Consider the following 14,034-nt stretch of genomic DNA (forward strand, 5'->3'; position numbering starts at 1 on the left):
TTGTTTCCTGAGTTTTGTTAATGTTAGCCATTCTGACAGGTGTGAGGTGGTATCTCATTGTGGTTTTGATTTGTATTTTCCTGATGATGAGTGATGTTGAACATTTTTTCATGTGTTGGTTGGCCATCTGGATGTCTTCTTTGAAGAAGTGTCTATTCATGTCTTTTGCCCGTTTCTTCACTGGATTTTTTGGGTCTTGAGTTTGATAAATTCTTTATAAATTTTAGATACTAACCCTTTATCTGTCATTTGCAAATATCTTTTCCCATTCCATTGGCTGCCTTTTAGTTTTGCTGATTGTTTCATTTGCTGTGCAGACTTTTTATTTTGATGAGGTCCCAATAGCTCAATTTTGCTTTTGTTTCCCTTGCCTCTGGAGATGTGTTGAGTAAGAAGTTGTTGCAGCTACAGTGAAAGAGGTTTTTGCCTGCTTTCTCCTCTAGGATTTTGATGGCTTCCTGTCTTACATTTAGGTCTTTCATCCATTTTGAGTTTATTTTTGTGTATGGTATAAGAACCTGTGTATGGTCCAGGTTCATCTTTCTGCATGTCGCTGTCCAGTTTTCCCTGCACCATTTGCTGAAGAGACGGTCTTTATTCCATTGGATATTGTTTCCTGCTTTGTCAAAGATTAGTTGGCCATATGTTTGTGGGTCTTTTTCTGGGTTCTCTATTCTGTTCCATTGATCTGAGTGTCTGTTTTTGTGCCAGTACCATACTGTCTTGATGATTACAGCTTTGTAGTATAGCTTGAAGTCTGGGATTGTGATGCCTCCTGCTTTGGTTTTCTTTTTTAAGACTGCTTTGGCTATTCGGGGTTTTTTTTCTTTTTCTTTTTTTTTTTTTTTTTGACTCCATACAAATTTAGGATTGTTTGTTCTAGCTCTGTGAAGAATGCTGGCATTATTTTGATAGGGATTGCCTTAGAAAAAAATTTTTTAAAAGACTGTGTTAGAGGTAGGGGTGAGGCAGAGTTGATGGTGATAAGAGATGGCTTTCTTGGTGACTAAGAGTGTGTAAGGGAACAACTATAAGCTGCTTAGTTATTAGAGGAATATAATTTATGAATTTGGGGAGAGGTCTAGATTAAAATGGCATACTGGAATCAAGTCATTATCTTCTGAAGTTCTATTAAAATTACAGAACAGACAATGATAAAAAATGCAAGTAATAACAGTAAATTCGTAACCACAATGGAAAGACAACAAGGTTGCTGCGAAGCATTTCTACAAGATATAAAAGAAGGAACCAGATCTTGGTGAAACAGAGAGGCACAGTCACATCGAGATGAAAGTTAAGGAAGTGCCTCCATGTTTTAGAGGTAGCTGTGAGAGTGGCTGGCTGTAGCATGGTAAGCCATGTTATTAAAGGACTTGAATAGTGACGCTAGTCCCTGGCTCAGAAGCCTTAGTCTATGATATTCTTCCAAGATAAAGTCATATCACAGCTTGCGGTTTGCCCATCAGAGTGTAACTTCTGATGTAGTAGACTCCCAGAGCATATATACAGCAGCCATCAAAGTGTGGTAGTGCCCTAGGTGTTTTGTGGATCCCACAAAGAGCTCTGATTCCTCATACTTAGAAAACAGGCAAACAGAAAAACCTGGTGGCTGTCCATTTCCCATTTTCTTACTGACTGCCCCTCCCTCCTCTCTCATACAATTAAAATGCCAGGTTACTTGTAATCAAAATCTGCCAGGGTATTTCACTCAAATGGAGAGAATAAACTCCAGGTATTAAAACTGAAAAATCTAGTAGTTTCACAGACTACCATCTGTAAGCCTCCTACTGCCTGTTGTTGTGTGGATTTTACATTTTTAAAGGGTTGTGGAAACAACAATATGTGACAGATATCTAATACGGCCTTAAAAGCCTAAAATACTATTAACTGGCCCTTTACAGAAAAGTTTGCTGACCCCTTGTTTCTCATTTATCAATAATAGACAACACAGAAGCAACAGATGTTTAAGGAAGAAAGCAACACGAAAAATAGGTAGTATACTTAATAAGCAGAAATAATCCTGAGGATACAATTCAGGGAAAACAAAACTTTAAAATATTTTAGTACATACTAAAGCAAATTTAGTAATATATGTAAAAATAGCAATAAGTATAAGTTTTCTATATAATTCTTAGATACAGTGTTACATATCATTATACTCTCCAAAGAAATTTTAGAGGTTATTGCACTAGTTTAAAAAAATGCAAACTGCTATGAGAAAGAAATATCTTGGAAATAAAAAATAACTGCTGAAATAAAAATCTATTTTAGGCCAAGTAGTTGAATAAACATGGCTGAAAATCAAATTACTGAGCTAGAATTTTAAGCTGAGGGATACTTCCAGACTCATATAAGAATAGGTCAAATAGGTGGAAATTATGAGAAAAGTTGAGATGTAGAAGATTCAGATAAACACCATCCATTTAAAATGAAATTTCATGGGGGCCCCTGTGGGTCTCACACGGTTGAGTGTCTGACTCTCGATTTCGGCTCAGGCCATGATGTCACAGTTCCTGGGGTCAAGTTCTACACTGGGCTTTGTGCTGACAGCAAGGAGCCTGCTTGGGATTCTCTCTCCCTCTCTCTGCCCCTCCTCCACTTGCATGTGTGCTGTCTCTCTCAAAATAAATAAGTGTTTAAAAAAGATAAAATGAAACTTCATGAGGTCTGGAGCCATATGTGTAGGAAGTTTAGCATTGAAAATCCTGCATGTTATCACAGTACCAGTGCATGAAATGCTCAGTAAATACTTTTGAATGATTGAATATATGTATATGTATAGGAGGTTCAGAAGTCGATAACAGAAAAAGTAAAGAAATAATAGGAAAAAAATGTTTTTCTGATAAAAGACTGGCCATATATTAAAAGTTCTAAGTACTGAGGAAAAATAATTAAAAAGGAGATGAACACTTAAAACATATTCCGACTAAATTTGTGTAATCCTAGGATTATGAGAACAATCTCAAAATTTCTAAAGAGAAACAATATACCTATAAAGGGAAAGGATCACATTGGTCTCAGATTTGTCATCTGTATGTTGGCGTGCTGGAAGACAACTGTTAATTTTTAAAATTGTGTGGGAATGGGGTCCTGGGTGGCTCAATTGGTTACGCATCCGACTTTGGCTCAGGTCATGATTTTGCAGTTTGTGAGTTCAGGCCCTGCATTGGGCTCTGTGCTGACAGTACGGAGCCTGGAGCCTGCTTCAGATTCTGTGTCTCCCTCTTTCTCTGCTCCTCCCCCCTCTCAAAAATAAACATTAAAGTTGTGTGGGAAAATTACTTTGAATTTAGAATTCTATCTTGAGCTAAACTGTCATTTTAAGAGACAGGGCACAATGAAGACATTAAAAAAAAAAAAATCAAGAACATGGAAGGATTCAGAAATTAACTCAAAACTATGCACAACAACATGATTTCAAATTATAATGAAAAACTGTTGATGAGAAACTGACAAATTTGCAATTAGAACGAGATATTTGAACACAACTCTTTTAGAAATTATTGACTGAAGAGTTTAAAATTGAGGACACAGGTTTTGAACTATATAATTCAGAAACTTCAATAGTTACAGAGAACTTCTTTTCAAATACTGTGAGAAATGACCATGAAGCAGGCCACAAGAAATTATGTATAGGCTCTGTCCTGCTATCACAGTGCAATAAGCCAGAAATTATGGATAGCAATCAATTAATAAAATCTAGTCAGAACACATGGTCCTCCAAATGCTTGCATTTAAAATGAAACAAAACCATACAAAACTTTAAGGAAGAATTTCTTTAAGCCTTTCCAGATTATACAGAAATCTGAAATACCTCTCGATTTGGTCTCTGAGACTGGCAGAACGCTTATTCCATAATGTCCAGCAAAGATAACTATAGACCAATCTCAGGAGAAAATAGAATCATTGAAAAAACATTAGCAAATTAAATCCAAGAAAATGTGTCATGGCAAAGTAGGGTTTATCCAAAGCATAGAGCATCATCTATTAATGTAGCTCAGTACATTAGGAAGTCTATTATTGTAACTTAAAAAAAAAAAGCAGATGAAACGAGAAAAAGTCACATAATCTCAACAGATGCTGGAAAAACATTTCCTGAAATTTAACGCTCAATCCAGATTTAAATCTTGTCAGGCTAGGAATAGAAAACTTTTTAACTTGGCTGAGGACATCAACAGAAGCCTTCATCAAACATCCACATTTGAGACAGGATCAAGCCTACTGGCTGTACAATCACTTACTGACAAGAAATAGAAATACCAGGGAGGGAACACAGTCATTATTTCAGGCAATGTGATGTGGAGATAGTGGATTAATTGAAGAGGATTAATTGAAAAACTTACAAATAATGTACTTTCATTTAATAGTCAACATATAAAAACCTGTAGCTTTCTATAGACTAGTATGGCCAATTTGAAATGTAATTTTGAAAAACCTTATTTGTGGGGTGCCTGGGTGGCTTAGTGGGTTGAGCTGACAACTGCGGCTCAGCTCATGATCTTGCTTTTGTGGGTTTGAGCCCCATGTTGGGCTCTGTGCTGACAGCTCAGAGTCTGGAGCCTGCTTCAAATTCTGTGTCTCCTCTCTCTGCCCCTCCCCTGCTTGTGATCTGTCTCTTTCTGTTTCTCAAAAAATAAAATGTTAAAAAAAACCCTTATTTGCAATAAAAATCTGAACTATTATCTAGGTATAAACCTTAATGGGAAAAGTATAAGATCTATATGAGGAAAACTACACATTTTAATAAAGGGCATAAAATGCCTGAATAAATAGTAAGCATTCTATATCCCTGTTTGTAAAAACTTAACATTGTCCAGATGTTAATTATCCTCAAATTCATCAAACTAATTAAAATTCCAATAGGATTTTGTTACTTAGAATTAATGTCGCCTGTAAGAGAAAGTTAAAAATAACAGCAATTGGGGTGCCTGGGTGGCTCAGTCGCTTAAGCAGCCAACTTCAGTTCGTTCATGGGTTCAAGCCCCGCGTTGGGCTTGACAGCTCAGAGCCTGGAGCCTGCTTTGGATTCTGTATCTCCCTCTCTCTCTCCCATCCCTGCTCATGCTCTGTCTCTCTCTGCCTCTCAAAAATAAAAAAAATTAAAAAAAATTAAAAAATAATAACAGCCACTTAGGATTGAAGTCTTTCATATAAAAGTTCAGGTAAGTAATGCAGGGTTGGTGGTACCCTTCCAGGTATCAGAAACTGAGGCTCCCTGTATAGTCCACCGTCTTCAAAACACCTCATCTCCAGTCTTCCTGTCTATATTTCAGTCAGTGGAGAGGAAGAAGAGAAGAAAGTGACACAACTTCTCATTAGGAAGAGGTACCAGAAGATGGCACTTACGTTTCTACATTATTTCCATTGCTTACAACAGTCATGGGAACGTACCTGCCAAGAAGGCAGGGAATTGTATTTATTCTATGTGGCCATCTTTCCAGCTAAAAAGCAGGGGTTCTATTTGGGGAAAGGGGATAATGGATATTAGGGTGCTACTAGCAGTATATGCCATTTAAACTGATTGAGAAGTTCATATGCAAATAAAAAATATTTAAAAAACAATGAAAATTTAGCTTATGTTTCTTACTAGAAATGCGTAACAAAACAATATATCAAATATGAGTAGATAAGTAAAACATTGAAGAAACCGTGAATATTATGTAGATATAGTACAGATAAAGGTATAATTTTGAATCATGGGTAAAAGATAAAGTAGCCTATGAATGATTTGGAGACAGAATAGTTACACTGGGAAAAGACCTACCTAAGTCACACTATGCACAAAAGTAAAATTCAAGTGGATTAAAGAGATAAAGGTAAAACCCCCTCCACATGTATTAAAATCTAAGAAACTTATTTGTAATTTTGGACACAATTTTTTCTCAGTAAGTTACAACTTCCAGCAGACATAGGGGAAAATATTGACAAATATGGTACATAAACTACCATAGGGTGAAAGACACTCAAGTTGAAAGAAGAGTGGTTGAAGGGGAGAAAATGTTTGCAAAAAAAAAGCCACTTTTTCATATGATTGATGGCTGCATAAACTGTTTCATTTTATTTGGAGGGCAATTGGGAAGTAACTAGCAAAATTTAAAATGCACATACTATTTGATCCAGCCATCCAACCTATAAATAGCTCTTCATTTGCCTGAAATCACAAATGCCTGAAATGTGCTTGAGTTCCAAGATAACATTTCACCTTATCTAAAATGTATTGAGGCTAATAACTTTTTTGCTTTTACCAGAAGGTGTCAGGAAGGGTTTTTAACACAACAAATACCACCTGGCTGATAGCAATGGTAAGATGCCATCGACTGTAAGATGCATTCTAGCCTGAGAGATGATAAAATGGAGGTGGGGGGTGGGGAGAGTGTGTCTAAGAAATGCTGAAACAGTGTATCTAAAAGAATGGTCTTTGCAGCATTATTTGTAATGATGAGCGATTGGGAACCTAAATATTCAGCAATAAGGGAATGAATAAAACGTGGTAAAGGTTGATTGTTAGGACAATCGAATGCTCTGGCCATTGGAAACAGTAAGAGAGATCTGTATGTTTTGACATCAAGATATATTGCTCAAAAGAAAAAAAGTTATAATATATGCATTAGAATTTTAGGGGCGCCTGGGTGGCGCAGTCGGTTAAGCGTCCGACTTCAGCCAGGTCACGATCTCGCGGTCCGTGAGTTCGAGCCCCGCGTCGGGCTCTGGGCTGATGGCTCAGAGCCTGGAGCCTGTTTCCGATTCTGTGTCTCCCTCTCTCTCTGCCCCTCCCCCGTTCATGCTCTGTCTCTCTCTGTCCCAAAAATAAATAAACGTTGAAGAAAAAAAAAAAATTAAAAAAAAAAAAAAGAATTTTACTTGGAAGAACTATATAAGTTCCAAACTATATATTTGTAGAGAAATGCATAAAAATAAAAGTAATATATTTACATAGAAGAAAAGTGGGAAATGACACATAGTGTTTACATGTGAGGAGGGAAGTTGCACTGGGAATGTGATGTGTTTTTTTAACTGCTTATTTCTGGTTTTTTCCTTTGATTTTTAAACAAGGATGTAATTGTGTGTCACCTTTATAATGTAAATGTTTAAGAAGAATCTGGAAAACCCAGGGAAGTATAAAGAATAAAATAAAAAACACCTAGAATACGACCATCCAAGTAATAGTACCATTAGCAGTTTTTGTGTATTTCTTTCTATTCCATTTTTCGTTGCAACTCCGTAGTTGTTGACACTGTTCCTTGAGGTAAGAGAAACAGGAATGTCAGGTTTTAGGTAAATCATTGTGGGGGCATGTTTAGTTGGCATTGCCTGTAGGGCACTGATACGGTGATATCAAGCAAGCAACTGGATATATGGGTATGGGGGCCAGGGGAGCTCAATGATCAACTTAGAGTATTAATGCTTTCTCTTTCAAGTGATGGGTTTTAATATTCATGTGTCTGACACAAAAATGTCATTTCTTGTGGCAGCATAGTGTAACACAGCTTATTAGCCCTGGAATTCAATAGATCTTCCTCTCCTGCTGTTGCCCTCCCCTTACCCCCACTGTATCATTTTCTAGTTCAGTCCATTTGTCCATTTCAGGGAAAAACATTTAAATGAAAAAAAGCTTCTGTTTTCTCATCTATAAAATGAAGGTAATGTTTGTTACCTTCATGACTGTTGTAAAAATCGAATGAGTATAAGTAAAACACCATTGTCTGGAGCGCTTAGTTAGCTCTCAGCATTGAAGTTTTATTTTTCTTATTGTTACCTAAATATCACTGCACACTTATTTATTTTTAAGTAGAGATGAAAGAGAAGTGGAAGTACTGGCTGGGTAAGTCCATGGCAAAATTAATACAGAAATTTAGGGTTTTTTTTTTTTTTTCCACATTCATTTTAACATAGTTTTGGTCTATCATGATGTGTTTTGTAGATCACATCTACGCTTCTCCATAGGTTTGCACAGGCCTTTGGTCAAAATGAACAAAATCACTTGATAATTTAATATAATTGAAGGGAAGTAATTCATGAGTGTCTCATATACAGAACTAATAATCATGGTTATCCCAAACAACTTTCTCCTTCAGCATCAGAGGTGCTTAACTGACCAGGATATTAAATAACCTGCTAATATAAGAGCTCCAAACTCAGCCATTGTAAAGAGGTAAATAACTCTCCTCAACTGGGATTTGAATTGCTTGTCAGTGCCGAGGTCACTATCACTGTTAAATGACAGATGTTTTCCTGAAAATCCCTCATATCTCTTCTTGTCATATAAAGTTCAGTGTCTGCAACAACAGGGTGGTGTTCTTTAATAACTGTTAAATTTATTCTTTAGAGATTTTACAAAGATGTCCTATTGCTCCTGGAGGACTCCCTTGACACCAAAGTCTGCATTTTCTTTTTGCATAATGCCTACAATTTAGAGCCACCAGGCTCCCTGTTGTATAGCTCCTGTATCCTTGGTTCAGTACAACCAAAATACTCATAAATCTCCTTTCTTCCAGTAGCTTTCTGCAGCAGCTGGGGTATGACAGTGATGTCCCTGATCTATAATTCCAGACAGCCCAAGGGTGGGCAGATAGACCAATCCCAAGCTGCTACGTCAGATAAAGTGATGTTGTTTGCACAACTCAGTGTCCTCAAGAGGTCGTCATGTAATACTCCCAATTTGTATTCTGCATAAAACTCCTTTTACAAGTTATAAACTTCCTATAGGGAACAAACGTATCCAGCTAAAGGATGCTGAACATATGACTGTAATTTTAAACTGAAAGGGAATGGGCTAAGCCTTTTCTATCCTAGAGCTAAAAACTATAAAAGAAACCAAATTCCTATGTAAGTACGCCATTCTTCAATTTGGAATTCTAATGAGGCAGTGTGTTGCTGAGACCCTACATCTGATCTGTAACGCTAAGAATAATACTGATTAATATACACCTTTGTGCATCAGTTAAGGTTTTTATTCATAGTCATCACAAAAATTGATTGTATTATTAGTATTTGTACTTTGTTGACCTACCGTTGAGGCAGCAATTAAATGATTCTTATTATGATTTTAATTGCATTAGAAAAAACTTGCCTAAATGGTACACAGCTGAACTTGAACAACACGGGTTTGAATTGTGTGGGTCCACTTACAGACTTTTTATGGTATTGTGAATGTATTTTCCCTATTACTTTGTCAACATTTTTTTTTCTGTAGCTTACTTTACTATAAGAATACAGTATGTAATATAACATACAACATACATGTTAGTTGACTGTGTCAATTTGTGTTAATTGGTCAGCCATAGGCTATCATAGTTAATTTGGGGGGGCATCAAAAGTTATGCAGAGTTTCGACTGCATGGGGGATTGGCAGTCCTTTTTTTTTTTTTTTAAACATTTATTTATTTTTGAGACAGAGAAACAGAGCATGAACAGGGGAGGGGCAGAGAGAGAGGGAGACACAGAATCGGAAGCAGGCTCCAGGCTCTGAGCCATCAGCCCAGAGCTCAACGCAGGGCTCGAACTCACGGACTGCGAGATCGTGACCTGAGCCGAAGTCGGACGCCCAACCGACTGAGCCACCCAGGCTCCCCGGGATTGCAGTCCTAATCCCTGTGTTGTTCAAGGGTCAGCTGTACTCGTGTCTTTATTTGCATGGCTCTTCCTAATTCTTCTAGAATGTTTCTAGACATTGGCAAATGTCCCTGAGACGCAAAATCTCCCTCAGTTGAAAACCACTAGTCTACATATATTAAAAGCAGTTGGGTGTGGAATTTGAACTCTAAATGATCTGCTTGATAATATTAGGATTACAAAAAAAAAAAAGCTGCCTTCGATTCAACTGTTTTAGGAAGTATTTCTGGGCTTTCTTGACTTTTTTCCCCTCTCTTCACCAGTAAAATGTGCTGTAGGTGTTTCTTTCTCCACTCTATGCCATAGGCCTTTGCTTCCAGAAAGGTCTGTATCTTCCTCTTTTTTTCCTACCTCCAGCTTCTAGCACAGTGGATGGCACATGTTAGACGCCCAAAAAATGAACTGGATGGATGAATGGATGTTATAGTTGTTTTTCTCTTGGAAGTATATATCTATAAAATGACAGACCTTTAAGAAAAAAATAGATGTGTCTAGCTATTTTATTTTGCTTTGTGTTATCTCTTTGATTGTTCCAAGTCTGTGAGACTTTATTCTCATGAATCATTATTTATTCACCTAATATTTATTGAGGGCTTACTATGTGCCAGACACTAGGAGCTGAGGATACAGTTATGAACAAAACAGATAGGATCCTTGTCCTTTGGAGTCTTACAGATGGTTAAGGGACAGTTACGATCCAGGAATGACCTGCTCATTCAGGTCAAAATTATGTGGGGCCTGGAAACCTCCTGTAGATACATGACACAGTGGGATCATGGCCTGTAGGCTGCCGGGCTCTCCCTTCTGATTCAGAGAGCCTAAATTCTGCTTTATAGCTTTTCCCATGTTCTAGAACACCAGAGGGGGGAATTTGGGGTCAGTTGTGGTGGGATTATCATTAGGAAGTAATGAGGCAATGCTGGTTTTCAACGGGTGTCTTCCTAACAAACCTTTTCCTGGTCTCCTGCCAGGAGCCTAGAGAGGCAACATTCCAAGAAAGCACAAGATTTTGAGTGGGGGAAAAAAAAAGGAGCTTTCTTTCTCCTCTAGTTACAAATGTATCCCTACATTTGATTAGGATCAGTCAGCCGTCTCTGTAGGTGCTGATGGGACATAGTAACAAAAATAGTTCAAATCTGCTCACTAACTTATTCTTAGTTTTCCTGTAAAGTTTCCCACCCTCCCCACTCCAGCTTTCCACATGCACTAAGGAGTGTCTCACATGTGTTCATGAATATTTGCTCGCACTGCATGTGGTCTCTGCCAGACCCTGACGTCCCCCCCTGCATGACATCTCTAAAAACTTCACTTGAGTCTACAGTTGGTACCATACCAAGATTACCATATGTGATCCTGCAAATATCTTTTGACCTCCTCTCCTACTTTACTCCTTGTGCCACAGGTAGGACGGCCTTCTTTCTGCTCCTCTCGTACATTATACTTGCTTCTGTCTGTGTGCCCAGAATGTTCTTTTCCCAAACTGCTGTGTGACTGGGTCTCTTCCATCATTCAGCTACATTAAAATGCAACTTTCTCAGACATGACCTCCCACGTAGTCATTCTCTATGCTGTATTACTCTTTTACTACCCACCCCATCTAAAATCATTGTATTTATCTGTTTATCACTGGTCTCCTTTACTAGAATAGAAGCCCTGTGAGAACAGGAATATTTTCTTTTAATTCAGCACTGGATCCTTGGTGCATAGAATGGTGGTGGGCACTCAGTAAATACTTACTGACCTAATTAATCAGTCAATCGATGTGATAAATGGCTGAGCAGAGGTATGTGGCAAAATGGGAAAGAAATATCTCATCCTTATTTGTCTTATATTTTTAAAAAACATTATTTTTCATTTTTAATGTTTATTTGTTGAGAGAGAGCATGAGTGGGGGAGGGGTGGGGGATAGAAGATCCGAAGCAGGCTTTGCACTGACAGCAGTGAGCCCAATGTGGGGCTTGAACTCAAACCATGAGATCAGAACCTGAGCTGAAGTCAGCCGTTCAACCGATAGCCACCCAGATACTCCTATTTATATCATATTGTATTAGGACAAAATTTCTCAACTTTGACATCATTGTCTTTTTGGACAGGATAACTCGTTGTTGGGGTCAGTTCTGTGAACTGTAGGATGTTTAGCAGCATCCCTGGCCTCTGCCCACTAGATGCCAGTAATTCCCCTCCCCAATTTAAGACAACCAGAAGTGTCTCTAGACATGTTTGCCTAAGGGCAAAATCGCTTCCAGTTGGAAACTACTTTTTAGAGAGATCCAAAGCAGGGAAACTTGTGCACCTGTTTCTTACAGAGTTTTGGAGATACAGTGTTGGCCATTTTTATATTAATGCTGCATAATCTCAGTGACATATAGCTATATATGTATATTTGTTTGTTTTTTCTCAGTCGTGCACCTGCAGTTTTGCTGGGATTGGGCTGATGATCTTAGTTGGGCTTGGCAAGGTTTGAGATCAAACTGCAGATTTGATCAGGTCTGTTCCAAATTCTCACTTTCTTTAGATCAGTGACTGCCTGAATCATGTTCATGATGAAAAGCAGATGTGCAAAAAGGCAAGCCCAATCATGCTAGCATATTTCAAACTTCTGCTTTTGTTATGTTCTCAAACATGTCATTGATTAAAGCAAGACATGTGGCCAAGACCAAAGTCAAAGGGCAGGGAAATCCACTACCTACCATGGATTTTTGGGGTCAGATCTAATTGCTGATGTTGGTACAGCTGCTCAGTGTCATCTGAGTCAGCATCTTGCTTCTTCTGGCCTTCCCTCATCATCTCAAGATGCTGCTACAGCCCCAAGTAATATATCTACATTTAAGGCAGGAAGAAGGGGTGGAGGGGCAGGCAGTCCCCGAGCATATCTGTCTGTGTTATTGGGAAAGCCAGTATTTTCCTGGAAGTTCTCCATCAGGCTTCTGCTTATCTCTCTTTGGCCAGAACTGGGTCACGGCCATCCCTAGCTGTCTGTAGTGGGAGATGGCAAGGAAGAAAAGTGTTGGCAAAGATGGTTGAGTCAGTTTTCCAACAAGCTCTGGGGAACAGTTTTGCTATGCTTTGATTTAGAGGAAAGCAGTAGTGGTAAATAACAGTAATAATAACCTCAATTTGCCAGCCATGGACACATCAGAGATTGTGCTAGTTGCCTTGCATTTATTCTAGTACTCAATCTTCACCCAACCACAGATAAGGATGCTGAAACTCAGAGCGGTTAAGTAATGCCCCTGGGCCCATCACACCCCAGTTCACTCAGCTAAACAGGGACAGAGCAGATCTGTAGTTCATGTCTAGTTCCCTCTGATTCCAAAGCTTGTGACTTAAATCTGTTATGAGTACGGTATACATGATGAATAATTTTTATTTTATTTAAAAACAATTTTTTTTACATTTATTTATTTTTGATAGAGACAGAGCACAAGTGGGGGAGGGGCAGAGAGAGAAGGAGACACAATCCAAAGCAGGCTCCAGGCTCTGAGCTGTCAGCACAGAGCCCGATGCAGGGCTCGAACTCACAAACCGTGAGATAATGACCTGAGCTGAAGTCGACACTTAACCAACCAAGCCACCCAGGCACCCCTACACGATGGATAATTTTTAAAGCAGGGATTCCATAAAAGTTGTTAGACTCTCAAACTTAGGGTCGATCAATTACTTGAACTTGGGAAGTGACTAATGACTCTGAAATTCAGCCATCTAGGACCACTTAATACTTTTATTAACTTATTCAAATACTGAATAACAAACACAATGCACTCTGCTAGAGACTATGTGTGAGAGAGGCATAAAAGATGGAACACTGAAACACTTACTCATGTGTTCATGTTCTTACTTACTCATGTGTTCATGTTCTCAGAAAGAGAACACAAGTTGGCAAGTGGTAAATACTAGACTGTAAGACACAAGGGGGTATGGTCGTGTCTTTTTGTTTGCCCCAATGTGCAAAGGCCTAGTATATTCCTATACGAGAGGAACTCTATACATATTTGCTCATTTGAAACGAAGAAAGGAACAGATGGAATATGATTGGACTTTAGACAAAGATTTGCTCCGGTTGAAGGAATTAGGGAAAGCTTTGTGGAAAAAGTGGCGTTCGACCTAGGGCTTGAAAGATGCAAATGATTTGTACGGAAAGAACTACGGATGGTGGAGGTGGTGGAGGAAAAGCAGGCAAGGAAGAAGTGTCAGGAGCGAGGCAGAAGAAAGCCACCCGCCGTCCCCGGGGAGCAGCGTGTGCGTCCATGGGGCTGCAGCGTAAGGCGCGTGGACATGGCAGCAGCGGTTGGCGGCAGATGGTACGGATCGTGGAAAGTCTTGACTGCCAGGGTAAAGGGTTATGGGTTTTACTCTGAGGCAAGAGGGAGACGTAGAGTGACACGAGCAGAGCAGGACTTCGGGGAGATAAATCTGCCAGCA

Source organism: Leopardus geoffroyi, chromosome C1 (genome assembly GCF_018350155.1).
Source record: "Leopardus geoffroyi isolate Oge1 chromosome C1, O.geoffroyi_Oge1_pat1.0, whole genome shotgun sequence".
NCBI lineage: Eukaryota > Metazoa > Chordata > Mammalia > Carnivora > Felidae > Leopardus > Leopardus geoffroyi.